Raw genomic sequence first — 27955 nt, forward strand, 5'->3', positions numbered from 1 at the left:
CAAGGTAACGTAAATCCCAATGGTTTATTCTAATTTGTGGCAATCAATAATTTAAATCAACTTAATGCAACCACAGAAAAGTAAGTCTAATTTTCTATAACAAGTACTGATTAATTGAACTTCCCTAAAATACAAAATTGGAAAAGGAAAGAAAAAAAAATCAGATTTGTATAATGACAGAAAAAGCATAAAGTTTGAAGCTGGGGCTATCTGGCAATTATATCTCAGATTTACCTCTGCTACCTTCCTTGAGCCTGAATTTTCCTTACCAAAAAAAAAAAAAAAAAAATCTATGGTTGCCAGAAATTAAATAAGATAATGTAAATGTAAATAAAGTAGATAGCAAAGGCCATGAACACAGGGACTTAATAGAATAGCAGGAGCTCAGTAAATGTTAATTCCCTTCTTTTCTGGCCCCCATGAAGCCATTTTCCTGAAAGTCAAAATTAGGTAATGCATTATACCACGATTCTTATTCCCTCAAGATAAGAATTCTCCGCTTCCTAAGGAATGCTTATTCTTTCAACCAGCTGTCCAATGGTCAGAACCTCTCCCCTATCTGACTTTCCCCAAAACAGAAGCACAGGAAAAAATAAGTAGGTAACTACCAGTAGCAATATCCATTTAACAAAGGTGTGAGGGTAGGGTGGGTCCCAAGGACAAGAACTCTGTCCCAAAATCTGAGTAATAATAACTATTTGCTGCCCAGGAAATTGCCCATGAGCTTGCTGGGTTGAGTGGAAATGCACTGGCTCCAGGAAGAGGACATTACAGGGCAGCCAGGCTGAGGCACATGGTGTGGGGACCATGGTCACTGGGATCACCACGAGGTCAAGGGATCCCTCAACTCTGGGGCCACAAAAGGCATCCCTGTCCTCTTGGTCATAGACACAATAATAAAATGGGTTTTGCTGTTTTAGACAAATCTGGAGATAGGGAGGGGGACATAGTGAAAAGCAAGGAAAAATTCCAAGGCCGTTTCCTCCCAGAGGATGTCCACTTTGACATCCAAGTTGGCCAGGTTGAAGAAATAGCAATCCTTGAAGCATGCTGTCTGTGACAGGGATGAACTCCTCCTTCACTTCTTGAGTGTTTCAAGATGTATCTTTATAAGTAACAAACTAAAATGAAGATTAATGGGTGGAGGGAGACATGGAGCCAAATCTTACCCCAACAGGAACCACACGGCGGGGCACGCCACAGCCTGGGGAGTTTGGTCGGGAGAGTTGCCGAGATGGCTGTCAGAGCAGCAGAGGAAAGAATCCGTCTCCCTGGGCTGGGACCGCTTCCTTCTCATCTCCTGGAGGAAGACAAGGATTTCCTTGAATAAAGTCAAAGTCTCCTTTGGTCCAAGGTCACGGACATCCTTGTCCAACTTTGCTTCCGTTTACACACAAGGAAATGAGAACATTGAAGCCGATTAACTAAAGATGAAGTAGATGTGGTCCAAGTGTAAGTTTGAGCCAAAAATGTTCCTTCAAAGTCCAGTCCAAGAAAGCTCTCTCTAGGTTTGGTGTCAGCATTTGGATTTTCCCCCAAAGATTTAGTCCATGTTCTCAATAAGGAGAGGCTTGGGATTGGGAGGGGTGGAGAATTAGAGATGGAGTGTTGAGAGCACACACAACAGAGCAAGCTCTGGAGTCAGACAACGTTGGCTTCCGATCCTGGCTGTACCGCTAATGACTGTGTGATCTTAGGCAAGTATTTTAGCCTCTCTGAGCCTCAGTCTCCTGTCCTGCAAAAGTAAGCTTGACATCGTCGTTCTCACATTGTGGTGCAGATTAAATGAAATGACATATGCAAAGGTGCATAACACACAGCCCTGGAATGTCATAGAAAACACTCGCCAAATGTTAGTTTCCTTCCTTTTCAAATTACCTATTTAGAATTTCTGAATGTATTCGTACTGAGAAGTACTGTTGAGAAGGGTGTCTTCAATTATACTTTATAGAGAATATGAAACATATGGGAGGAAGATATTGATCCCAAGCTGCCAAAATTATTTTTGTGGAAAGAAAATTCAGAATCACTCCAGATCCATACTGCACTCTTAGCTGCAGGTGCGCCTATGAAGTCTTTGACAAAATTAAGTTGAATATATTCATTATGACATAAATAGAATTCGGGGAGCTACTTCATTCAGGTTGGAGCTATGAGTGGCACCATCTTCTGCAGAATCACTCCATCGGGTATGTATCAACACATTTGAAAATGTCAGACTGAAAAGAGGAAGTTTTCTCTCTGGGATTTGAACACCTGGTGTGAGAAATCTAAGAGAAAGGTAATGGCAGAGAAAGAAGAGATTAATTTTTATTCTTTATGTATAATAAATTCAGTCACCACCAAACAAAGCAATAGGTCTTCCTTTCAATGTTGTCACTTGAAAGATATTATTAAATGGCCTTTTCAAAATAATCCATGTAGCATATTTGCACTGAAATAGTGAGTTTCTGAGACACGCACAGGTAAGAGGGTTAGGTGCTTCACAATGTCATGCAACTCCATCTGCTTAGAAGTGGCTGCTGCTGGGAACTGTGAAATCATGACGTTAGTGTACTGCAGGGGCCAGGGGGCCAGAGGGAGAAAATGAGCATTTATTGATTGTTCTGCTATGTGCCTGGCACAGGGTTTGGCACTCAGAGATGTTATATTGCTTGAAATGCACCGCATTTTTGTGAGGTCGAATTACCACCTCATTCTAGAGAGGAGGAAATCGAGTCCAATGAAATTAACTAACGAGTTGATGGCAAGGGTTGGATTTCAGCACGAATTCGTCTCACTCCAAAGCCAAGCCTTTTCCATGGCCACACTGCCTGCCCAAGACCCCAAGTGGGCTCCATTCACCCACTCTTGCTCTAAAGTTGAAGAATTTCCAGCCCAGAAAGCTGAAGTATATCACTTTAAGTCAAACTGAACTCATCCTCAAGGTTGAAGTAGAATGCAACTTCTGTAAATGCTGGCAGAGTTCATTTTCCTCCGTGTCTCCCTCATGGAAAAGGCCACTGGACATGGACATCATGAATCTGGTTCTCCCCTCCCCAGTCACCTCCAGCTCAGTCAATAGAACCACCACGTGGAACCACCACAGGCTCCAGGCAACCTTGGCATCCTCCTACAGCTCACACATCAGCACATCTTAGTATCTTTACCTTCAAAAGATCCCTCAAGTCCACCCACATCCCACCCCCTCCGCCATCAGCCCCACTCCATGCCCCCACCATCAGCTTTTGCCTGATGGTTGCAGTCTCCAAACTGGTAGCTCAACTCCTCCTTGTAAATCCTACAAGAGCCGATCCCTCCAGATGGATCCTGAGTAGCTAACCAGGCCTAAATTCAAATTACAGACGAGCAGCCATTTGTTGACAGGAGGTCAGGCATGTACTCTGCGTGCCCAGAAAACTCACATCATCAAGTAACTTTGGGAGTTTCATAGCTGTCTGTTCCTGCTCATGCCGCCTGCATCAAAGGTGCTGGAAAATCCCATTTTGCCTCCTATACCTAATCAACGGACTGTGACCTGTGTCAGCCAATCAGAACCAAACAAGTTTGCATCCTTCTTTTGCATAGTGAACCAGAGTGGGAACCTGGGCAGGAACGTTTTCTATAAGAGACAGCCCCTCTCTTTGTTCTCCCAAAACGCCCCTCTGTTGTGTTCCAAAAGCTGCCACTCCCAGTTTGCAAACTACACTGGAATTAAGCCTCATTCCTTTAAAAAACAAAATCATTTCAAGGGATTTGTTGATGTACTCTTCACTCTTTCACGTCTGGTTTTAGAGCAGCTTGAAGACATTTTCCTTCACTCTCTCACTCATTCGTTCATTCAACAAATATTTTTGAGTACCTATTGTGGGCCAGGCACTGTTATAAGTGGGAATTCAGCAGTGATAAAAATAAGCTAGAATCCCTGACCTCACGAAGCTTACAGTTTAAAAAGGGGAACAGGCAATTTACAAAGTATGTAAAACATAGAGTAAATTATATAGTGATACCTTCCAGGAAGAAAAACAAAGCAGGAAAGGGTGCCAAAAAAGTCTCCCTAAGAAGGTGACTTGGCTGTGAATGCCCAAGGGAAGGGAGGAGTGAGCCTGAGCTGTGTGTCTATTTGGGAGAAGGACATTCTGTGCAGAGGGGACCCAGCGCCAGGGCCTGGGACAAAAGCAGGATGGGCACATTCCAGGAATAGCAGGGAGGTGGGGCCAGGGCTAGAACAGAGAGAATGAGGGGAGAGAAATAGGAGAGACCTTAGGGGAAGCCCTCCAATGGTAAAGAGTTACCCTTGGCTGAGCCCCACACACATACCAAAAATCCTATGGAGCATTTTGCATTTATTTATTTCTAATTCTCATAAATCAATAGCCTTCAAAATATCCTTACTTTTCAAATGAGAACATTGAGATTGGGAAATGTTCAGTGACTCGCCCAGGGTCACACAGAGCCCAATCTGTCTAATTTCATTGCACTATAGCTGCTTCTCTATTGATCTGGGTTTGTGCCATGATACTAAGTCAGGGCATGGCTTAAGCAAATCCGCTTAGCTCTGAGGTCAATCACGAATTGAATTATGACCTCAGTTCTGAATTAGAAAGAGCTGCTCAGAGCAGACTGTGAGCTCAAACCAAAACTCACTGTGAACAACAGCCTTAATTGGCCTCTATGTTCTTAGAGACTTGAGGTTCAATTTCCATGGACTTCAGTTTCTCCAGTGTAAAATGAGATTGGAGTTCATCAACTGGTCTCTAGGCTAGAAAGGCCCTTAGAGATCGTGCAATTCAACATCCTCATTTGCAGAAGGTGAGACAGTCTCAAAGAGGAGGCATGACCAGCACAAGGTCACAAGGTGGGTCAAAGGCAGAGCTGGGACTCCCACCCAACTCAGTGCTCCCCCCACCACAGGGCACACACCTGCCCCCGTGGAGACATGTGAATGACCCTGCCTTTGCTTCAAGGTACTAGAGTAAGGGGAAGGGAATGAAAACTGGGGCAAGTGTTCCAAGTGAGTCCTTGAAGGAACCTTCCCTGCCCTGGCACAATGCTCAGTCCTTCCTCACACCTGGTAGCAGCCCCCAAAAAGATATGTCCGCATTCTAATAGCTGGACCAGGGGATAATACTTAATATAGCAAAAGATGGGATTAAGTTTATGGTCTTGAGAGGAGGAGGAGGAGCTCATTCTGGATTATCATGGGGGTCCTAAATGCACTCACAGGTGTCCTTCCTGAACAGCAGTAAGAGTCTTGGGACAAGGGAGGCAGAGAATGAAGTGGTGGAGCCATCAGCCAAGGAATGCCTGGAGCCACCAGCAGCTGGGAGACACAGGGAACGGATTCTCCCCTAGAACCTCTGGAGGGAGCACAGCCGTATTCATACCTTAATTTCATTTTCTGCTCAGTGAAACCGATTTCAGACTGCTAGCCGCCAGAGCTGTGAGAGAAGACATTTCTATTGTTTGAAGCCCCAAGTTTGTGGTAATTTGTTCCAACAGCCCCAGGAAACGAGTTACCCCCATCTGCTAACTTCTTGCTGTTTTCCCAACCTCTTGCCACTCTGTCTACTCCCTTGTCTGAATGGCCCCAGACTCCAGCTGCAGATACCTTATCCCCCTCCACTGCAGCTCTCCCCTCAGCCTCAGCCCTTACCTCTCCAGCTTACCCTCTCTTCTCTGCCCCTTGCCACTCATCCTTCCCAGTTCTTCCAGTCCCCAGAACCTCCCTTCCCAACAGCAGCTCCCCAAGGCACCCCCTCCCCTTCTGCCTGAGACAACAGTGGGCTGGAAGCCTCTTCCAGCAGCGTCACAAATCTTCATTAGGGCCATAACGATCACTAATGTGCTGGAACCGCAACGGTCTGTTAGCAAGCCTTGTTAGTGGCAGCATGATGGATGAGGGCCCGGCTGCCAACCAGCCCCCGCCCCCCACCCCTGCCCCCAAGTTGTCATTGCCTTGCTGGTGAGTTTTATGAATGAAAGAAAGTACGATGGAATTGCTATTAGGATGAACTCAGGGCTGGGCCAGCATGGGGGCTGCAGCTCCCTCTCTTAGAGTGGGCAGAGCTGCTCCTCAGTACCGTAAGAGGCACCACCCTTAGTAAAGCTCCCTCTACCCAACCAAACCAGACCATGAGCAATCCAGGAGGCTTCCCACATAAAACAGGAGACGCTCAATTAAATTTGAATTTCAGATGAGCAACAAATAAGTATGAACCATGCAATATCCAACACATATCTATGCTACAAATGTATTTATTTTTTATCCAGAAGTCAAAGTTCAGATACAATTGGGGCATCCCCTATTTTTATTTGCTAAATTCTGGTGACCCTAGACCTGGCCTGGGTCTCCGCCTGGCAGCTCTGGTCAGTGTCCTTTACTCACCACATCACAGCCTACCTTTAACAGCAACACCCGCCCAGACCCTCAGGAGCAGCACTTGGACAGAAGCCAAGGAAGCTGTGGCATTTTGAGGATTTGCTAGAATTCTGAGGCCCAGCCAGGTAGGCTCACGAACTGAAACTTCGGCAGAGACAAAGAACTGATGTGCTGATGTGGTGGCCATGGAAAGCGGGAGACAGTAGGAGATGGCTAGGAAAGGCTGTGCCACAGTCGTGCGATTCATCCAATCCAGCCACCACGTGCTCCACACAGCACTGCCAGCACAGAATGGAGAAAAGCACAGTCTCTGTCCTGAGGGAGGCAAGGAGGATGCTGTGCAATTTCCCTCCCTAATAACCCTGAGGTGAGTGAGGGTGGACTCACCCTCACTCACTCTCTACACCTCCTCCCAGCTCCTGAAATCAGCAGCTGTTCCCACCGTCCCTCACCTGCAATCTCTCACACCAATCGGCATTTCTGTAACTGTGCTGCTCTGTTGTAAGCCCTTGTCCTGTCCCTCCACTTTGGATCATTGCCCTCCATAAACTTATTCTGTTTCAGGTCACCTGCCACCCAGCTGCCACGTTTCTGGCTCTAAGAAACCACAAACTAGATGGAGCAGCTCTTTTTACTGCTATTGATTGTCTCCCCTTTGCCTGCCCAATGAAGACCAAACTCATGGCATGGCACTTAGGAGCCTCTGAGCTCAGCATGGTCCCACCTCATCTCCCATTTGCCTCACTGGCCACCCAGTGCTAGAGGCAGTGGGATGGCAAGGTTCTAGAAAGTGATGTGGGTGAATTTCTTCCTCCTGCTCCTCTTACAGAATCTGAGACCCAGAAGCTCTGGCTAAACCTTTATTATCCAACTTAGCCCAACATGACCTGAGAGAGATCTCTACCCCCTCCCCTAGCCTGCCTGGATAAGCCCATGCCAGGAAGTGTAGAGCCCCCAGGATACTCTGGCCTGGCTCAGTGAGCTCTCTCACCTCTGCCTGAGCCACAGGTGATTTCAAAACTGGCCCAAAACAGTAAGGCAAGCAAGAGATGGGGCTGGGTGTAGAGCCAGGCAACCCGACTCCAGAGCTGGTGCCTTCAGTTGCTCTACTGTGCACAGCCCTGGGTGCTTCTTCACATGTATGGGATGTCTGTGTACAGGCAGCACTAGAGAGAGGAATCCACATCTGCTTCTTAAGGCCATGGGTATACAACTACCCTATCTCTGAAATTATACTACAACTCTACAGGCCCCCAATTTTCCTCTCATTGATCCCCTCAGCATCTTTGTCTTTCCACCTATGTTAAAGTAAGCTGACTGTTAAGAGTCACACACCCGGCCAGGTGTGGTGGCTCATGCCTGTAATCCCAGCACTTTGGGAGGCCAAGGCAGGTGGATCACCTGAGGTCAGGAGTTCGAGACCAGCCTGGCCAAAATGGTGAAACCCCGCCTCTACTAAAAATACAAAAATTAGCCGGTCATGTTGCAGGCACCTGCAATCTCAGCTACTCAGGAGGCTGAGGCACGAGAATCGCTTGAACCCCAGAGATGGAGGCTGCAGTGAGCTGAGCTTGTACCACTGCACTCCAGCCTGGGATACAGACTGAGACTCTGTCTTAAAAAAGAAAAAAAAAAAAAGAGTCATGAGTCACACACCCAAAATTTCTGCGACTTAGCAACACAGGAAGGGTTTTCTTGTTGTTCATTTCAACACTTTGGTCTGGGGAGCTTTGCTCCAGGCAATCACTCAGGGCCCCAGGCTGCTTTCATCTTGTGGTTCCAACATCCTCTAGGTCCTTGGAATTCTCTTCATTCAGAAAGTAAATGAGGTAAGGATTATATGTACAAGGTTTTTATGAACCAGGGCTGCAAGTGGGGCATGTAGTGGACATTGTGATATGCCACCCAGATGCCCCATCAGGCTGAAGGGCTGACTTCCTCAGTCAACAGGAGTATTGCTGGAAGCTCATCTTTACCTTAAATCACCTTCCAGAAATGTCCTGGGCTGAAGGGAGTTGCCTCACACAAGGTCTTATCCCATTTCTAGGGCAGATGACTGGTCAACACAGGGGTCTAAAGGCCCAGCTCCATCACCCCATCCTGCACCCCAGTGCAGAAGAGCCATCCCAGCCTTAGAGTTCTGCCTGGTCAGCTGAGGCCATAGCTGAGTTGGCATCACTCAGTCATCACAGTCTAACTTCTCCCTCCTCCCACCTGCTTCCTTCTCTTCCCTGTAGTTGGTCTCAATCTCAAGAGCACTCCCAGATTAACCTGCATGCTGATCTCTAGTTCAGAGGCTGCTTCCCAGGAGGCCCAAACTACATCTGCGCAGGTCACTTCTGCTCACATTGCACCAGCCCAAACTCAGGACAGTAGCCATACTGAGCTGCAAAAGAGCCCAGAGAGTATAGTCCTGTGGTCTACGCAGGAAAAGGGAAGAGCACGGGGACCAGCAAAGCACATGCCCCTTACCTTACACAACCTTTCAACCTTACAGAGCCCTATGATGGAATGGCCGGAGGGAGCATCTGAAAGTGAAAGTGGAGGAAACATTTGAACCTGAGATCATGAATCCAAAGTACTGGGCTTGGAATCAGAATGTGGGATTTAAGCCCAGCCCTTCTACTTTCTAGGATCAATAAAATGTTATTTTTCTTTCTTCTGTAAATTTCATCCTCAAATCTATAAAATGAGACTAAAAATAGTGGAAGACAAAGCAGCTATTATAAGGATCAACAAGAAAATCTATGCAAAATCAATCATCCCAGCAGTTGGTAAGAAAAAAGTCCCTCTGTGGATACTTGGTGAGTCCAAATCTGTCTCCTGATGTCCGCTTGATCCATGTAAAAACAGTGACTTCTTTGACTCTAAACTTGTGGGTTGGGGCACTCAGGAATCACATCCTATCAAGAGTTGACCAAGTGAAAATAAACTAGCAAGCTGGAGGATTAAATATCATCCCTGTTTTGCTTTCTTTCTAACAAAACTGAAAATGTTTTCCTTTGGTATTAAACCACTTGATCTCGACTCCGGATTCTGCAACCTGAGCTGCCCCGGAGTTCTGTGGTTTGCATGAGTTGGACGGGGATCTGATGCCGGGATCTGGCATCTGCTTGAGGTGGGCCTTTGAAGGCAGGAATGAGACTTGGCTGGCTTGGAACTAGAGGTTCTTCCAGGCTTCGGGCATGCCACTTCAGACGGTACAGCTCTCGTGGGAAGAGGCCAGCTGGGCAGGACAGACTGGGCAGGGGGTGAGACTGCTTCCTTCTTGCTTCATGATTTGAAACCAAACCAGTATAAACCTACAATATAATCAGAGCATTGAGAGGGCCTAGGAATGGAGTCCTATCTACACAATACCCAGGAAAGAATGCTGGGATATCAGAGGCCCTAATAATTCACAGCCAAGGTTTCCGAGCCCGATCTTGGGGCATCAAATGGGAGTCAGTGGGGAATTATACCATTTTGCCCACAGTGATTAAGATCATGGGTTGTAAAGCAAGATCACCAGCATTTAAGTTCTGATTCTGTGGCCGGGCACGGTGGCTCACGCCTGTAATCCCAACACTTTGGGAGGCCGAGGCGGGTGGATCACGAGGTCAGGGGTTTGAGACCAGCCTGGCCAAGATGGTGAAATCCTTCTCTACTAAAAATACAAAAATCAGCTGGGCGTGGTGGCAGACGCCTTTAATACCAGCTACTTGGGTGGCTGAGGGAGGGGAATCGCTTGAACCTGGGAGGCAGAGGTTACAGTGAGCTGAGATGGTGCCATTGCACTCCAGCCTGGGTGACAGAGCAAGACTCTGTCTGAAAAAAATTAATTAATTAATTAATTCAGATTCTGCTTCTTCTAAGCTGTGTGAATGTGTGCAAGCTGGTGACCTAACTCTTCTGTGACTTAGTATTCCCATCTCTAAAATGAAGATCAAAATGGTACCTACATCATCATGCGAACATGAAGATTAGATGGAAGATATCCATGAAACTCTTTAGAAGAACCTGGCATTCAGCAACCATACAATGGAGTTAGGTGCTGTGGCTGCCGCAGCTGCCGCTGTTGTGATAATTATTATACTCAAGATTATGAAAGGGTAGCTTCATTTGCTTGCTTATGTACTCATAGAGATTTCCCTATCCCTTGTCAGTGCTAGACCCTAGACAGGGAGGCCTGGTCCCTGACCCAGAGCTGCCCATGGTCTGCTTAGGTAACAATGAAAGCAAAGATGATTCTGCCTTGACTCAGTTGCTGAAGGTGACAGGATGGCACAGATGTGAGGCTCCTACCTAACCTATCCTGCAGGCATGCTGCTGCCACACTTCATTAACCTAACAAAGAACTATGATTGCTGATGGAGAGACAAGTAGGCCCTTCTGTGAAAGGAGAAATGGGAGGTGGAGTTTGAATGGACTTTCTGTGTAGAAGGCTCAGAGGTGATTGTGCTACTGACAGAGGCTTGGGAGTCCCTCTGCTGCCGTCCTACACCCACCCCGCCTGCCCTCTGACGGGGGAAGCAGAATCATAGGTTCTCAAGACCAAAAGGCAACTTCAAGGGAAGAAGTGCGGATGCGTTTTAGAGAGGCTTCATTTTGTTCTTGAAATCAAGATCCCCCATGTTCAAGCTCTACTAACCTCCGTGAGACTCATGTTCTTATCTACAAAATGGGGGTACTTGATCATAAACTGTTGTAACAATTACATTAAACAATGTTTAGTTATTTATTTTTTGTCATTTACCCTAGATTATTTCACACCACAAAGGGTATTAAACATTTATCAACCCACATATGAGGCAGCAAGAAAAACAAATAGCAAAGAGGAGAAACCACGAATAAAAGGGAAAAAAGAAAGGCAAGGAAAATATCAGTCCACATAACTGCATTCCCTCTGATTCTAGGACAGAGAAAAGCTACAGACTTTGCTTTGAGCTTTCTAGTGGTCAAAGAGAGAAATAGTTCAGTTTCAATTAATTTTGTCAATTACAAAATTAATGGTGTCCACAAAATGAAAACAGACTTGTTGTTCAGAAATGAAGCATGTGTTCTAAAGCTCTTAGCATCTACTTTAAAAATATGCTAGCAGCTACTGTGAACTGCCACAACTTTTACCATCATCATCAAATACGGTGTTTTTTAAAAATAAAGACTGGAAAGTTACTTGTGTGTCCACGGTCAGAAAACATTTTCGAAAAAAAACAGAATAAAACATAACAAAAAAAGAATTTTTATGAAACATTTGTTTCAATTATATATATATATATACAGGGAGGGAAAAGAGAGAGAACTGAGACTGTGATGTAAAACATGCCTTGTGATTCATGTTCAACAAAGTAGATCACACCATCACCTGGCCATGCTTCCCTCCTGTCCAGCCATCCTCCAAGTGAATGTCCACCTCTGCTTCAACACCAAAGCACCAGAGCTTGGCCCAGACCCTTTCCTGGGCAGGACTCTATCACTGACCCTCTCAGTGGTTAAAAAAAAAAAGATTCTTCCTTTGATCTGAAATCTGTCTCCCCAGAATTGTGATGCACCAAAATGTTACCATACATTCTGAAGCAAGTTAATTTCCATTCATTTATTTTATATTTTATTTGAATTCTTCGAAGGCCCTTCTTTGAGCAGAGCTCTGGCCTACCCCCTGGTGAAGTCAGAGAAATAGAGACGCACAGGCCATGATTTCTTGCCACCAGCAAAGCCTAGGGTCCCCTGGGGAAGACACATGAATGTACCAACAGCATATAAGAGAGAGTCATACAAAGAATCCAAGGACCTTACTAGGTGTGGGCTGACAAGCAAATCAAGCAGAAGTAGGTTTCAGATGGAGGCACGGGGGCTGGATGCACAGGCCAGGAGAGTGACAGGATGTTCTGCTTGAATGGGGGCAGAGCTTAGCCCTGAGCGAGGGACAACACCATGGCCGATGGTAGAAAGTCACTCTATGTCTAGAAAAAGGTGAGGGGCATTCCAGGAAGAGTTCTCCTCAACAAATGATGGAGGAAACCATGGAAAAGACAAACAACTAAAAACTGTAATCCAGGTTATCTGTTCCTGTGTCTCTGTAATTAAATTAACACAGAGCAGATAACTATAGATGGTTTATTGCAGAGACTGTCAATATAGGAGGAAAATCAGACCTCCCAGGCCAGCCTGGACTAGGAACCCACGTGAACCAATCAACTGTGATCAGGGGCAGGGCTATGTCAGAATATGGCAGCTCCTGCAGGAGCCACACAGCTGGAGGGAGCATGCTGGACACACAAAGAGCAGGTGTTCTCAGAGGAGAGCTGGCCGGGAAATTAAAACTTTGGGTGGAAGTGGGGGTCAGGGTGCCTTCTGCGGAGTAAGCTCCTGCATGGAAAGAGGCATGCGGTATAGAGGAAAGAACGTTGAAATTAATTCAGGGGTCCTGCTCCCACCTACAGCTGTATCATCTCAAGCACGTCACTATCTTTCTAATGCTCAGTCTCCATTCCTGTAAAGTGGAGGTAATGGTCTCACCTCTGTCCCTCACACAGTTGATAGCCAGATGACATTATGGCTGGGGAAGTGCTTTGTTCATTGTAAAGGGTCCTGTCCAGGTAGGGAGTGGTTAGACGTTTAAGTAAAAGCGGAATAAAAAATAGCCTGCTGTCAGGAATATGACAGAAGAAAGGCCAGCCCCATTGAGAAGCTGAGCTGCATGCTCCCAGGGGTCTTCCATCCCTGTGACACCACGAAATGTTAAGAGACTAGCTCTATCCATCACCACACTTCTGCCAACAAGATTCCCAATTCTCAGCCTCTTTGATTTCTATTCCCATTGAAATTGTTTTCCTTCATGAGCAGGTCCTCATAAAGGCTTATATTTACTAAATCAAACTCACTTTTTAAAATTTATTCCACCCAGAATTTTGTATTTGTCACCAATCTCAATGATGTTTCTCAAAAGAACAGCTATTGATCAAACACGGTACTCTACTAAACAATGTCATGATATAATATAGTCCGCATGCCATAAAGAGCAATGTTGGCTATTTTGGAGTCAAGCTTCCTGGATTTCGAATCTCAGCTCTACCATTTATTCATTATGTGATCTTGGGTAAATTTAGTCAGTGAGCCTCAGTTTTGATATCTGTTAACTAGATAGAAGAATACCCACTTTGAAAGTTTGTGACAATTACAGTTATGATGTTATTAAGATTGTGAAGATTATAGACAACTTACGTAAAACATCTACTATGATGTTTAGCTCATAGTGGAGCTCAAAACATTTATTTTTATTGAAATATACCATATGTATGGTATATTTATTGAAATATATTTTTGAAATATACCATAAGTATAAAATAAATTTTTGAATATTGAAATATACCATATGTATGAAAAGTACACAAATTACAAGCATACAGCTCAACGAATAGTAAAAAGTGGGCGTACCTATGTGACTGGCACCCAAATCCAAAAGCAGAATATGACCAGCACCTAGAAGTCTCCCCCATTCTTCCCTCTAATTGTTACCAGCGCCCCACCCCCAACCCAGGAAAACCAGCAGCTCAACTTCTCTCACCATATACTTGCTTCATCTGTTTCTGCATATTACATAAATGGAATCATACAATATGTAATCTTTGGAATCTGGCACCTTCTACTCAACATTTAATTTGTGAGATGTTATATGTAGTTGTAGTTTATTCCCAACGTTTGTGTTATTATTTTTCAGTTCAGTTTGTGACTTGTCACCTTGAAACAAAATGGTTATCAGAGAAAACTTCCAAATGGCTAAACTTCTATGATTGGACCAAATGATGGCTGCAGTTCAAAAAACCACTAGTTTGATATTTTGAATCACAGAATGATTCACTAAGCTGCCCTGGAGCATAATACATAAAATGTGTACATCCTTTACAATAAATGAAATAAGCCAAGCAGTCACAGCCAACAGCCTAAATGAAAGCAGACATGTATTAAACTCTTAGTGAACTCCAGGGAGAAAGACTGAATTCAAATAAGGAGAATACACATTGCCTATGCAAATAGGTAAATAAAGAGAAATGGTCTCTAAAGTCTCCGGTGGAGTTGTTAAAAATGAGCAGGCATGAAGTACAATGAAAATAGAGTAGACTTTGACACTGGATGAAAACTAGTGTCCAGCCAATGATCCACTGCTCATTAACAGTGTAATTTGAACAAGTTACTTTACGTCTCTGAGTTTCAGTTCCTTCATTTGTAAAATGAAAATAATAGTAGTTAATTCTTAGGGTTTGTTTGAAGATAAAATTAAATAAAACAATGATATAAGATACACAGTAGGTGCTTGTATTAACAAATGAGGGAGACACTTCAAATAGATCACTTAAGAGAGAATGCTGGAATTCAACAGAGAAGTGGCAGGAAATACCTAAAACCTGGGAGGAGAAGGAAGCAAGGCACCCTGTTCTGCCTGAATTGGCAGAAAGCACGGAGAAGCTCCCCAATGCAAGGAAAAGGTAAGTGAGTAGCCCCAGAGGTCTACATTCCCACCACAGACTCCTGTAATCCTAGCCAGAGGAGAGCCCCTCTATCCACACGGGCTCTGAGACTAACAGAGAGAGGCTGCCTGGAGACCATGCAATGGCACTGCTCCAGAGAGGGAGCTCATGCTGGGTCTTGCACACCCCTTGAGTCCTCAGCAGCTACAGCAAGGTACTATTTTGAGAACCCAGCCCCCACCAAACTGCATCATGCCCTAAGGCCCAACAGCCCCTGCATCCATCTACACATCCCTGGAGTCCCACTGACATCCCCCACCTGCAGCTGCCAATGCTGGGTACTGAGAACTGGCCAACCAAATGTCCCTGTCTACAGCAAAACTTCACCACAGCCTGCCTCTACTAACAACCATAACCTCAGCCACTGAGGAAGTCACAGACACTAGTGACACTGTTTACAACCAAAGAAATCACACAGAGACTACACTACTTCACAAACCCACAATCAAAGCCAGGGTGCCCCACCCTAACAAAACCATAAACACATTTTCAGGGAAAAGTCCTCTCCTACAAAAAGAAATTTAAAAAAAAAAAAATGAAAGAGGTGATGGTTGCACCAGATGTTCAGATGTCAATGTAAGAATGTAAGAAACATAAAAAAGTATGAGAATATGACATCTTCAGTGGAACAGAATTAATGATCTAGCAACAGATTCCAATGAAAAAAAATTATGAAATTCCAGACAAAGAATGAAAATAATGCTATTAAAGAAGCTCAGTGACATACAAAAGAACTCATAAAAACAATAAAAAGACATCAGAAAAACAATTCAGGAATTAATAAGAAATTTACCAAAGAGATATCATAAAAGGAACCTAACAGAAATTCTGGAACTGGAGAATTAATTGAATAAAATACAAAATACATTTGAAAACTTCAACCGTAGACTAGATAAAGCTGAAGAAAGAATTTCAGAACTGGAAAAGTTTATAGAAATAACCCAGTCAGATAAAAATTTTTAAAAAGAATGAACAAAGTCTACATGACATATAGAACACCATAAAGTAACCAAATATTCACATTTTCACTGACCCAGGAGGCAAAGAGAAAACAATCTATTAAACAAAATGGTAGCTGAAAATCTCACAAGTCTAGCCAGGGATATAGACATACAAATACAAAAAGCTCAGATATTCCCAAACAAATACAATTCAAAAAGGTCTTCCCTACCACACATTACAGTCAAGCTGTCAGAAGTCAAAGAGAGAATTTTAGGCCAGGCGCGGTGACTCACACCTGTAATCCCAGCACTTTGGGAGGCCGAGGCAGGCGGATCATGAGGTCAGGAGTTTGAGACCAGCCTGGCCAGAATGGTGAAACCCTGTATCTACTAAAATACAAAAAATTAGCTTGGCATGGTGGTGCATGCCTGTAGTCCCAGATACTCGGGAGGCTGAGACAGGATAATTGCTTGAATCCGGCAGGCGGAGACTGCAGTCAGCTGAGATTGCACCACTCCACTCCAGCCTGGGCAACAGAGCGAGATACCATCTCAAAAAAAAAAAAAAAAGAGAAGAAGCAGAAAAGAAAAAGAGAGAGAGAGAATTTTAAAAGCAGCATGAGAAAAGTATCTCATCACTTATGAGAGAACCCCCCATACACTAACAGCACACTTCTCAGCAGAAACCTTAGAGAATGGGATGATATATTCAAAAAGTGGAAAGTAAAAACTGCCATCAAGGATACTATATCCAGCAAAGCTATCTTTCATAAACAAAGAAAAAATGAAATCTTCCCCAGACAAGTAAAAGCTGAGGGAATTTATCACTACTAACCTGACCAAATAAGAAATGCTTGAGGGAGTCCTACAGCTAAAAGCAAAAGGATGATATCTACCATCATGAAGACACACAAAAGTGTAACACCCACAGGTAGAACAAACATGCAAACAAGGAAGAGAAAGGACTCAACAGGAACCACCAAGCCACAGTGACAAACAATAAGAGAAAAAGGAACAAAGAATCTACAGAACAACCAGAAATCAATTAATAAAACAACTGGAATAAGCCTGCATATATTAATAATCTTCAATGTAAACGGACTAAACTTTCTACATAAAATATACAGACTAATGGAATCAATTTTTTAAATGACCCAACTATATGCTGCTTACAAGAAACTCATCACACCTGTAAAGACACATATAGACTTTATAAAAGTAAAGAAATGGAAAAATATGTTCCAGAGAGAAACCAAAAGCAAGCAGGAGTTTCTATACTTAGATAATACAGAGTTTAGGTCAAAAACAGTAAAAAGAGACAAAGAAGTTCACTACATAATAATAAAGGAATCAATTTATTAAGAGGATGGAACAATTATAAACATATATCACACAACACTGGAGCACCTAGATATGTAAAGCAAATATCATTAGATCTAAGGGTAGAGATAGACTCCAATACAGTATTAGTTGAGGATTTCAATACTGACTCTTAGCATAGACAGATCATCTAGACAGAAAATTAACAAAGAAACATTGGATTTAAAAAGCACATTAGAACAAATGGACCTAACAGACACTTACAGAACATTTCATCCAACAAATATAGAACACACAATCTTCTCATTAAGACATGGAAAATTCTTCAGAATACATCATATATTATGACACAAAATGAGTCTCAATAAATTTTTAGAAATCTAAGTCATATTAAGTATTCTCTCAGACCGCAATAGAATAAAACTAGAAACCAGTAACAACAGGAACTTTGGAAACTGTGCAAATACATTTAAACTAAACAACATGCTCCTAAATGACCATGATGTCAAGGAGGACATTAAGAAGGGAAAAAAATGTTTTTTGAAACATGAAAATCCAAACACAACATACCAAAACCTATGGGATACAGCAAAAGCAGTGCTGAGAGAGGTTTATAGCAATAAATCCCTACATCAAAAAAGGTAGAAATATTTCAAATAAGCAAGTTAATGATGTACCTCAAGGAACTAAAAAAGCAAGAATAAACCAAACCCAAAATTAGAGGAAAAAAAGAAATAAAGATCAGAGCAGAATTAAATGAAATAGAGACTAAGAAAATAATACAAATGATCAATGTAATGAAAAGTTGGCATTTTGAAAAGATAAACAAAATCAATAAACTGCTAGTTAGACTAACAAAAAATAAAAAAGAGAAAACCCAAATAAATAAATCAGAAACAAAAAAGGAGACATGACAACAGATACCACAGAAATATAAAAGATGATCAGGGACTATTATGAACAACTATCTACTAACAAACTGGAAAATGTAGAGGACCTAAATAAATTCCTGTACACATGCAACCTACCAAGATTGAATCAGGAAAAAAAAAAATAGAAAACTTGAGCAGAACAATAATGAATAATGAGATTGAATCAGTAATAAAAAGTCTTCCAACAAAGAAAAGTGCAAGATTGGATGGCTTCACTGCTGAATTCTGCCAAACACACAAAGAAGGAATAATACCAATTCTCCTCAAGCTATTTCAACAAATTGAAGAGGAAGGCATTCCTCCTAACACATTCCACAAGACCAGCATTACCCTAATAGCAAAACAGACCAGGATGCAGCAAATGAAAAAAAAGCTACAGGCCAATATCCCTGATGAGTATGGACAAAAAATCTCCCCAAAATATTAGCAAACCAAATTCAACAGTACAGAAAAAGGTAATACACCATGATCAAGTGCAATTTATCTCAGGGATGCAAGAATACATATACTAATCAATAACTGTGATACATCACATCAACAGTATCAAGGAAAAAACCCATATGATTATTTCAATAGATACAAAACTCTCAAGAATCTAGATGTAGAAGGGACATACCTCAACATAATAAAAGCCATATATGACAAAACTCTCAAGAATCTAGATGTAGAAGGGACATACCTCAACATAATAAAAGCCATATATGACAAACCCACCGCTAACATTATACTGAATAGGTAAAAGCTGAAAGCCTTTCCTCTAAGAACTGGAATAAGACAAGGATGCCCACTTTCACCACTCCTATTCAAAATAGTACTGGAAGTCCTAACCAGAGCAATCAAGCAAGAGAAAAAAAATAAAAGGCATCCAAATTGGAAAAGAGGAAGTAAAATTGTCTCACTTTGCAGATGACATGATTTTATATTTAGAAAAACCTAAAGCTCTTATGTCGGATAAATTCAGTAAAGTTACAGGATACAGAATCAACATACAAAAATTAGTAGTGTTTTTGTATACCAATGATGAACTAGCTGAGAAAGAAATCAAGAAGGCAATCCCATCTATACTAGCTAAAAAAAATAAATAAAATATACAGGAATATTTTTAACTAAGGAGGTGGAAGACCTCTAAGAGGAAAACTATAAAACTCTGATGAAAGAAATTGAAGACGACACAAAGAAATGGAAAGATGTCACATGCTCATGGATTGGGAGACTTGACATCATTAAAATGACCATACTACTCAAGGCAATTTACATATTCAATGCAATCCCTATTGAAATACCAGTGTCAATTTTCACAGAAATACAAAAAACCATACTAAAATGTGTATAGAACCAAAAAAGAAGCTGAATAGTCAAAGCAATCCTGAGCAAAAAGAACAAAGCTGGAGGCATCCTACTACCTGATTTCAAAATATATTACAAGGTTATAATAATCAAAGCAGCATGGTATTGGTATAAAAAGGGGAGCATAGACAAGTGGAATACAATAGAGCACACAGAAATAAATCCACATATTTACAGCCATAGGGTTTTTACAAAGGCGCTATGAGCCCCAAACATCTGAGACAGGTCCCAGTCAGTTCAGAAAGTTATTTTGCCAAGGTAAGGTTAAGGATGCATGCCTGTGACACAGCCTCAGGAGGTCCTGATGATATGTGCCCAAGGTGGCTGGGGGACAGCTCAGTTTTACACATTTTAGGGAAATAAGAGACATCAATCAATATATGTAAGATGACCACTGGTTCAGTCAGAAAAGGCAGGACAACTCTAAGCAAAGGCAGGACAACTCAAATTGGGGAGGGGGCTTCCAGGTCATAGGTAGATAAGAGACAAACGGTTGCCTCCTTTCTAAAGGAGGCAATTGGATATGCATTCATCACAGTGAGAAGAGGGATGACTTTGAATAGAAGGAAAGGCAGGTTTGCCCTAAGCAGTTCCCAGCTTGCCTTTTCTCTTTAGCTTAGTGATTTTGGGGTCCCAAGACTTGTTTTCCTTTCATGGTGCCAAGAATATACACTGGGAAAGGACATCCTCTTCCATAAATGGTGCTGGGAAAATTAGAGCTCCATGAAGCTCTAATGCAGAAGCATGAACCTGGACCCCTAGGTTCACTGTAGATCTCATACCATATATTAATACAAAAACCAGCTCAAGATGGATCAAAGACTTAAACATAAGACCTGAAAATATAAAACTACTACATCAGGGAAACACTTCAGAACATTTGTCTAGGCAAAGATGTCGAGGATAAGACCTCAACAGCACAAAAATAGACAAAAGAGACTTAACCTAAAAAGCTTTTGCATAACAAAGAAAACAACCAACAGAATGAAGAGATAACCTGATGAATGGAAGAAAATACTTGCAAACTATTAATCTCACAAGGGGCTAATATCTAGAAAATACTCAAGGAACTCAAATAACTCAGTGCAATAATAATAATAATCCCGTTGAAATGTGGGCAAAGGACATGAATAGACATGTCTCAAAAGATGACACACAAATGGCCAACAGGTATATGAAAAAATGCTAACCATCATTAATAGTCAGGGAAATGCAAATCAGAACCACAATGAGATATTATCTCACCCCAGCTAAAGTGGCTATTATGGAAGAGATTTAAAAAAACAACAAAACAAAACAAAAAAACAGATGTTGGCAAGGATGTGGGAGGAAAATGACTCTCATACACTGTTTATGGGGATGTAAATTAGTACAACCACAATGGAAAACAGTGTGGAGATTTCTCAAAAAGCTAAAAAAACAAAAAACAAACAAACAAACAAAAAACTATACAATCCAACAATCCCATTACTGGGTATTTATCCAAAGGAAAAGAAATCAGTATATCAAAAGGATACCTGAACGCCCATGTTTATCACAGCGCTGTTCACAGTAGCTAATATATGTGGGGTGTGGTGATGAAGAGAGGTTGATGAACGGACACAAACATACAGTTCGATAAAAGGAATAAGTTCTAATGTTAGATAGCAGAGTAGGGTGACTATGGATAGCAATGATGTACTGTACATAGCTAGAAGAGAGAACTTCAAATCAAATGTTCCCAAAACATAAAAACCATAAATACTTGAGGTGTTGGGTGCCCTAAATACCCTGACATGATTATTACACATTCTGTGCATGTCACAAAATATCACATGTACCCCATAAATATGCACAAATATTATATATCCATTTTAAACATCATAAAAGAAATGAGGGAGATGCCACCCCATATTCCTTGCTCAGAACAAACTTGACTTGTATGTTTCTAAGCAGCTGGTACTATGAGCATTTTGAGGGCAGATTCTGAACTTTATCTCCAGATCATCTGTGCTTAGCATTTGACACTAAAACTGAATATTGAATTCAATCTTACCTATCACAAGGTATACGTGTAGCTCTGGGAGCTTACGTATTTGGAGAGAAGTCAGTGACATGAATATTGATTACTGCTCCCACATGTCAGCCTGTATGCCAATCACTTTGCAGATGGTAGTGAACCTGGATCGTTTTGCCATTTAATCCTTATAATTCTATGAAACACAGGTTTATAGACCAGAAGCTGAAAGTCAGAACGGTTAAGGTCATACATCCAGTTAGTTTAGCATCAAGATTGGGATCCCATCTGTATACTTCCAAACACTGGCTCCTTCTACTTCACCATGGTTTCTCATTAATCCTCACCACCTTCTCTGCCCATTCATTAATTCAGTTACTTATTCATTTATTCATTAAATCCGGCAACAAATAAATATTCATGGAGAACCTTCCACGTGCCAGACTCTCTTCTAGGCAACTGCAGTGGAGCAACAAAAGACAAGCAAGGTCCCTACCCAAATGAAGCTTATATCCCAGCTAGGAAAGGATTTGACCATCTAAATAGCATTCAGATGGCTGATCTATAAAATATATAAATAGGGAAACGTCATTCAGGGATGGTCACCTGTCAAGTAAAGCTTTCTTGAAGAGGTAACATTTGAGCTGAGACCCAAACAATGTCCCTTGAAGTGGTTCCAGCTGACATATCCTCCTGCCCGTCAACATACTCTTTCATTTATTCCTGAAATTGACCCACAGAATATTCTAAGCCACCCCCAGGCCTCCTGGGGATCCGTTTTGAAAGCTGGATTTACAGATTAGTAAGAACAGATCCCAGCCTGCCTCCTTGCCAAAGTCCTGTCGGCACTTGCAGATGGTTTTTACAGATTGCTGCTTCTTATCTGTCTGGGCTGGCCCTCTCACTCGAAGGGAGAAACAGCTCATGGGAGATGGATGATTTCCAAGCAGCTTTTATGCAGCAAGTCATCCCTGTGGTTTTCACCCCCAGAGAACCCTTGGCTTATATCCTTTATCTCCCTACACCACTGTCCCCGTAAAGAAAAGAACTAGGAGTGACTGAGTGTCTACTATGCTCCAAACACTGCACTTTGCACACTCATCTGAAAATGCCTTTCGTTCTCATGCCCTGGGCATTACCTTCTTATACCTGGTGACACAGTCTTGCTCGTGGTCACAAATATGGCAATTGCTCTTTCCTCTACAGAAGTATTTATTTGTAAGGAAATACATCTGGAGGCAGCACACTAACTACTGAATATTTAATGTAAGTAATATAAGGCTATAGTAAGAGAAATACTGGGCCCGAACAGGAAAGAAATTAAATTAACAGAGAAACTGCATGAGGTGTGAATTCAGGCAGACTTGGATTCTAAATCTTCTTCACTATAGCACAGGGATGTTTAAGGAATCATTTAACTTCCCTAAGCATTTTTTCTCCATCTGAAAAGTGATGTTAATGCTACCTAGAGAAGTTTAATAGAGTAAGGAAAAAGGTTGGTCCCAGACAAAGCTGAGCAGTATATGATTGTGTCCAAGGGTGAGAAGAGTAAACATAGAGTAATATTCACTTCAAAAATGTACTATAATCTGGCTAGTTGCGATGGCTCATGCCTGTAATTCCAGCACTTTGGGAGGTCAAGGTGGGTGGACCACCTGAGATCAGGAGTTTGAGACCAGCCTGGCCAACATGGTGAAACCCTATCTCTACCAAAAATATAAAAATTAGCCAGGCGTGGTGGTGGGTGCCTGTGATCTCAGCTACTAAGGAAGCTGAGGCAGGAAAATTGCTTGAACCCGGGAGGTGGAGGTTGCAGTGAGCCGAGATCGCACCACTGCACTCCAGCCTGGGTGACAGAGCGAGACACCGTCTCAAAAAAAAAAAAAAAAAAAAAGTATAATCTAAGGCTTAGGTATGAGAGTTTTGTTGTTGGTGGTGGTAGTGGTGGTGGTGGTGGTAGTGGTGGTTTTTTACAATAATGGCATTGTTTTTGGCCCACCAAACATCAGTTTCTTAGGGTGAAATCACATTCCCCAAGCTCACTAAACTGGGGAAAAGCCAGAATATAAACTTTTTAAATAAGGACTAGATTGTGATACAACCTCAAGGTCGACAGCATTTCCACTGTTCACTTGAAAGCACACGGGAAGCCAAATTATAATCAGAAGGTCTACTGGTGAACATGGAATCAGAACAAGAGAATTCAATGAAACACCTCTTTCAAAGCATCCAAGACAAGTTGGTCCTCCCACAGCACTGGTAAAGTTTGTCTCCACAGCTCATCTGCTTCTTTGGGTCCTTTCTATGGCCTCTTGCCTTCTCTTAGAAAGGCTAACACATGGCTTATACCTGTAATCCCAGCACTTTGGGAGGCCGAGGCAGGTGGCCCATGCCTGTAATCCCAGCTCCTCAGGAGGCTGAGGCAGGAGAATCACTTGAACCTGGGAGGCAGAGGCTGCAGTGAGCCCAGTTCGTGCCACAGAGCAAGACTCTGCCTCAAAAAAAAAAAAAAAAAAAAAAAAAAAGGAAGGCTAACACGTTCAATTGAGTTACTTCAAGTCTTTTAGACCCAAGAAACATTTTGCTGTTAGAAGTGATTATGCATCACCCTCTTCTGATCTCCTTATGTTGGTTTTATAATTTAGCTTTCAGGAAGGTATCTTAGTTCTTTGTAAAAGAGTCTTAGGGGTAAGAGATCTGGGTAAGTGTAAGCGATGATTCTTTTCCTCTTACATTAATCAAATTCACAGTTTAAGACATTCCATAAAAGGAAAATCCTGCCCCAAAAGATGTCCCTTATAAATTTTAAAAAAACGTTTAGAGAAGAAACAACAGTTCTACACACTGTCTTCCAGAAAACAGAAGACAGAATGCCTCATACCTCGCTTTTTGAGGTCAGCGTTACCCTGATAGTCAAATCAGATGAAGGCAGGATTAGAAAAGAAAACTGCTGACCAATAATCCTCTTGAACATAGACACAGAAATCCTCAGCAAAATATTAACAAATCGGCTGGGTGTGGTGGCTCATGCGGTAGTCCCAGCACTTTGGGAAGCCAAGGTGGGTGGATCACGTGAGGTCAGGAGTTTGAGACCAGCCTGGTCAACATCGTGAAACCCCAGCTCTACTAAAAATACAAAAATTAGCTGGGCATGGTAGTGCATGCTTGTAATCCCAGCTACTCGGGAGGCAGAGGCAGGAGAATCGCTTGAACCCAGGAGGCGGAGACTGTGGGTGGGCCGAGATTGCACCACGCCATTGCACTCCAGCCTAGGTGACAGAGCAAGACTCTGTCTTAAAAATAAATTAATTAATTAAATAAATCTACCACAAAAAAAACACCATGACCAAGTGGGGTTTATTTTATGAATGCAAAGCTTGTTCAATAAGTAATCATCTAACAGTCTAAAGAAGAAAAACCAAATGATTATATAGTTGGTGCCGAAAAGGCATATGACAAAACTTAGTATCTATTCATAATAGAAATTCTCAGCAACTAGAAATAAAAGGAAACTTTCTCAACCGGAGAAAGGATATCTACAAGAAACCTGCAGTTCACATCATAGTTAACAGTGAAAACTGAGTAATTTCTCCCAAAGATCAGGAACAAGGCAAAGGTGTCCATCCTCACTAGTGTTCAACATCACACTGTAAGTGCTTGCCAGTGAACTGAGGCAGGAAAAAGAAGCAAAAGGCCTACATATGGGAAAGAAAGAAAGAAAACTGCACTTATTTTCATAAGAAATAATTTTCTACACTAAAAAACTTCTAGACCTAGTAAGTGCATTTAGCAAGGCCACAGGACACAAAGCCAACACACAAAAATCAATCAGATTCCTGTATACTACTCATGAACAATTGGAAACTAAAGTTTTTTTAAGTTTATAATAGCTGCCCCCCCAATTAAATACTTAGATATAAACCTAACAAGTTAAATACTTAGATATAAACCTAACAAGTCATCTGCAATAGGAGTCTGCAAACTTTCTGCAAGGAGCACATAGTAAACTTTTTAGACTTTGCAGGCTGCTATGATCTCCATTGAATGTTCTTTGTTTTTGTTCTGTTTTGTTTTATTTTGAGGATTTTTAGAAACTTCTTAACTCACTAGTCCCACAAAATAGGCCACAGACCAGATTTAACTGCTAGGTCATAATTTGCAAACTCCTGACCTATAGGATCTGTATGCTAAAAACTACAAAATTCTAATGAAAAAAAATCAAAGAAGACACAAATAAATGGGGAGACATCCTGTGTTCATGGTTTGGAAGACTCGGTGTAGTAAAGACAACAGATGTCTCAGAACTGATCTACAGATTTAACAAAGTATCAATCAAAATCCCAGAACTTGTTTGTAGATACAGACAAGTTGATTCTAAAATTTATATGAAAAGGCGAAGGAACGAGCAAAGCTAAAACTGTTTTTTTTTTTTAAAGTATAAAGTTGAAATGATTACACTACCCAATTTTAAGGCTTATTACAAAAGTATGGTAATTATGATAGTGTGGTATGAGTGAAAGAGGAGACACTTAGATCAATGGGATAAAATAAAGAGACCACAAATTGATGCACAAATATAGTCATCTAATTTTAGACAAAGGTGCAAAAACAATTCAATCAAGAAAGAGTAGTCTTTTTGGTAGATGGTGCTAGAACAACTGGATAATCTATATGCAAATATGAATATTGACCTAAACCTCACACCTTGTAAAAAATTAACTCAAATATATTAACTTAAACATAAAATCAAAAATTGTAAAACTTTTAGAAGTAACATAAAAGAAAATCTTTGTGCCCTGGAGCTAGGGAAAGATACATATCAAAAGCACAATCTATAAAAGAAAAAAAAATGATATACTGGACTTTATCAAAATTAAAACTTTTTCTCTAATGAGTTTTCTTTGGCATCACTTCACTGAAATAAAGGGATGTTTATAGAGATTTAAAGGAAGGGATGCCAAGGTGCCTCTGGGCATGGTTACATACTCTGTTCCATCATCCCTGATAGGGCAGGAGCCACATGTTTTCTTTGGGTTGGATAATGGCCGTAACCATACACCTACTTTAGGGTCATTGTCAGAAACTGCCCTTTGCCTTGCATGTCTGTACAGGCCCAGTCACCTTCTCAAAAAAGGCAAAAATTAGAAAGCCATGCAGAGGAGAAACACTTGCTCAGGAAAACAATCAACTAGCAATTATTTTTTTACAATGAAATATCAAAGTATTATTTCCTCCTAAAAATATTCCTCTCTGAAACGTCTCATGTTTGAAGTTACTTTAAAATATTACTGGTGCCTTTCTTCTTCAGTACATTTTCTTTGAAGAGACTTTTCAAAACCTTGGCCATCAGGCTTTCTCTCATTTGAGATGAGTGTTCTACGTAATAAGTAGTCTTGATATCTTTCCTACTAGGAGGCAGAAAACTCTTCAGTTTTACAGTAAACTGGAGAAAATATGTATGCATTGGTGTATCCTCATCAAGGTGGCAGGAGGAGACTTGAAAAGGTGATATGTGCCTCGTAGGTGATTCTTTCTTCCCTGGTTTCTAAGCTCAGCACATTTTTTACTAAATCAAGCATATTACATTTCAAAGCCCTAATATATTTATTAAATATTCAATTTACACAGTCCACAGCTTCTTAGCTATCGCGAGATCAGTTGCCTCTGCCCTGAAATCTGCTGGACGCGGTTCCAACTGGCCTCTTTTCAGGATTCCTCCTTACAGCCTGATGAGAATGAATAGGAGATAAAGGACAAGGAGGAAAGATCTGGTAGCCTGGCAAGTGAGAGATGGAAAAATGGGGGGACAAAGGATGGTTTCCAAAAGAAGAGAATCTTTAAACGACGTGCATTTTAAGTGAAGAGTTCTGGAAGTTTCATCCCTATAAAGCTGTAGGGACGTCTGTCTGCTCTAGAGTGAAGTTTTATGGCAGCAGTCACAGGGAGATAGGCAAAGATGAATGGTGTTGCCTTGGAATGAACTTTTTATGAGTTCGCTCTGGTTGCTAGGTATGTGCGAAACATTCTTTCCTTGGGTCAGAGATTTTATTACCTTTCCAATGGCCAGGGTTTCACTGTTATAACTGATGAAAAACATTTGTGCCGTATTCAAAGGGCTGAATAACCAGCTCATAACAACAGGCCACATTTATGGGGGAAATTGGAGGAGTCACTTCAATCCAAGCAGCCCAGACTAGTTCAGACCAGAGGCCGAAAGAGGAAGAGTAAAAGTGCCGGTCCCAGGGAGGCCAACTCAGGACACCAGCCACAGAAGCCAAAATGTCCAGGAGATAGGACTTATTCCAAGACACACTTCACTCATGTGCTCACGAGGACCTTCAGTGGTAAGTGGAGATTGAAGCTTCCTGGATACTGGCAGAGCCAAATAATTCAATTTGGCCAAACTCGAGGCGTCATGGTTAATTTTGCTTTGGCTTTGCCTAGAGCCACTATCTGCAGGTCAGAGGTGGAATTTCTTGGATTTTAAGTTGAAACCAAAAGATCCTGATGAGCTCTGCCATACTATCAAAGGGAGGCCTGAAGAAGTGAGA

This window comes from Pan troglodytes, chromosome 12 (genome assembly GCF_028858775.2).
Source record: "Pan troglodytes isolate AG18354 chromosome 12, NHGRI_mPanTro3-v2.0_pri, whole genome shotgun sequence".
In the NCBI taxonomy this organism is placed as follows: Eukaryota; Metazoa; Chordata; class Mammalia; order Primates; family Hominidae; genus Pan; species Pan troglodytes.